This window comes from Penaeus monodon, chromosome 16 (assembly GCF_015228065.2).
Source record: "Penaeus monodon isolate SGIC_2016 chromosome 16, NSTDA_Pmon_1, whole genome shotgun sequence".
Classification (NCBI taxonomy): domain Eukaryota; kingdom Metazoa; phylum Arthropoda; class Malacostraca; order Decapoda; family Penaeidae; genus Penaeus; species Penaeus monodon.
In genome coordinates, this window is record NC_051401.1 from 13,797,514 (window position 1) to 13,800,013 (window position 2,500).

A 2,500-nucleotide genomic window follows, 5' to 3' on the forward strand; every position below is an offset into this window, starting at 1 on the left:
ACGTTTAGAAAAGAATATCGTGGAATTCTATAGTATAAGCGAAAGAGTGGCTTCAGTAACAATAAAACTAAACAATAGGTACAACTTAAAGATTGTTCAAGTCTATGCTCCAACCTGCAGCCACAGTGATGAAGAAATAGAGAGCTTCTATGAAGATGTTCATTTAGCCAGCGAGAGAGTAAAAACTCATTTCACAATAATAATGGGAGATTTTCATGCAAAAATAGGTAAAAAGACAGTAAGAGAAACGCCATAGGGAATCACGGAATAGGTACTAGAAATAAGAGGGGACAAATGTTAGTTGATTTTGCGGAGGCTCGATCACTCAAAATCATGAATACATTCTTCGAAAAAAGACTAGAGCGGAAGTGGTCTTGGAAGTCGCCATCTGACATCAAAAACGAAATTGACTTCATAATTTCAAATAAGCGCGATATAGTAAAAAATGTGGAAGTTATTAATAAAGTAAATGTTGGCAGCGACCATAGAAAGGTCAGAGGCGAAATTAAATTACACCTCAGGAGGGAAAGGAGTAAACTCAAGAAAACCACAGCCAAATTTAGCTAACTTGAAGACCAGAGCGACAGAATTTAACCTTAACATCCAAAACAGATATTCACTTCTAAGCGACGAAGATCTCAACATTGACCAAATCAACAAACAGTTCAATGACATAATAAAGGAATCTGCACTAGAAGTATGCGGTAAGAACGTCAAGCAAACCTCCAGCAAGGTCTCGGTAGAAACTAAAGAGCTTATGCAAAAACGTAGGGTCATGAAAATATCGTCAATCAGGGACAAGATAGAATTAGCCGAACTAACAGAGACTATAAATAAAAAGAAGAGGGAAGATGTACGGAAATTCAATACTCAAATAATAAATGAAACAGTGATATCAGGTACTAGCATGAAAACATTAAAAGGAGACTCGGTATAGGGAGAAATCAATTGTATGCAATAAAGTAACCAGATGGAGAAGTAACATACAATAAAAATGAAATTCATAAGAATAGTGGAGGACTTTTACAGGGATCTATACAACTCAATGAACAGCCATGGATAGAAGCGAATGCGGTAACTAGAGACGTACCTAGCATCACAACAGAAGAAATAAAAAGAGCGCTTAAAGGCATGAAGAGAGGGAAAACACCGGGGGAAGATGGAATTAGTATAGACCTTATAATAGATGCAGGAGAAATTGCAACAGTAAAACTAGCTAATCTTTTTAACAAATGCCTTATCAACGGGAAAACTCCGAAAGCCTGGAAAAATGCAACAATTATTTTGATACATAAAAAAGGGGACAGAAAGGATCTAAAAAACTACCGACCAAGAAGCCTCCTTTCAGCTACTTACAAATTATTCACAAAAATCATCACAACTCGCATCTCTGACCGTTTGGATTCTAACCAGCTTAGAGAACAAGCAGGCTTTCGCAGTGGATTCTCAACAACAGACCACATCCACGCGCTCACACAAATAAAGGAAAAAATAAACGAATATAGGAAACCCCTGTTTATGGCATTCATCGATTACGAAAAGGCATCTGTAGAGATACTAGCAGTACTAGAAGCTATCCGAAAACAGGGAGTAGAGGAGGTATATTGTGAAATACTGGAAGATATATACAAAGATGGGACAGCAACATTCAAGCTCCACTCCGAAACCGACAAAATACCAATTAAAAAAGGTGTTAGACAGGGCGATACCATCTCACCAAAACTGTTTACAGCTTGTCTTGAGGAAATATTAAAAAAGCTAGAGTGGAATGGAAAGGGTATCAAGATAGGAGACGAATATCTAAACAATCTAAGATTTGCAGATGATATTGTTCTCTTCAGTGAATCTGCAAATAAAATGCAGCAACTAATAAATGATCTGAATAGAGAAAGTCTGAAAATCGGACTTCGGATGAACAAGAAAAAGACTAAGATCATGTTCCAACAGTAGAGTTCAGTTCGAAACAGATACAAGTACAAGGCGAAGTGCTAGAGGTAGTGGACAAGTATATATACCTAGGACAACTTGTACAGACAAACACATCTAGCGAAGAGGAAATTAAGCGACGCATCAGTCTAGGCTGGATGGCCTTTGGCAAACACAGTAGCATACTAAGAGGCTCTTTGCCATTATGTTTAAAAAGAAAAGTCTTTAACCAATGTGTCCTACCAGTTATGACCTATGGATCAGAAGCATGGACTACAACCAAATTACTGGAGAGGAAACTAATAAGTGGCCGGAGAGGGATGGAAAGACTGATGCTGGGAATTAGCCTAAGAGATAGGATGGGGGCGACGTGGATCAGGGAACAGACAAAGATATACTTGCGAGCATCAAAAAGAAAAAGTGGCAATGGGCAGGTCATATACATCAGAGACAGGATAACAGATGGACAAAGAATGTAACAGACTGGGTTATAGATAATATAAAGAGACCAAGGGCCAGACCACTGACAAGATGGCGCGACGAAATAACGAAATTTGGGGGCCGAGACTGGAAA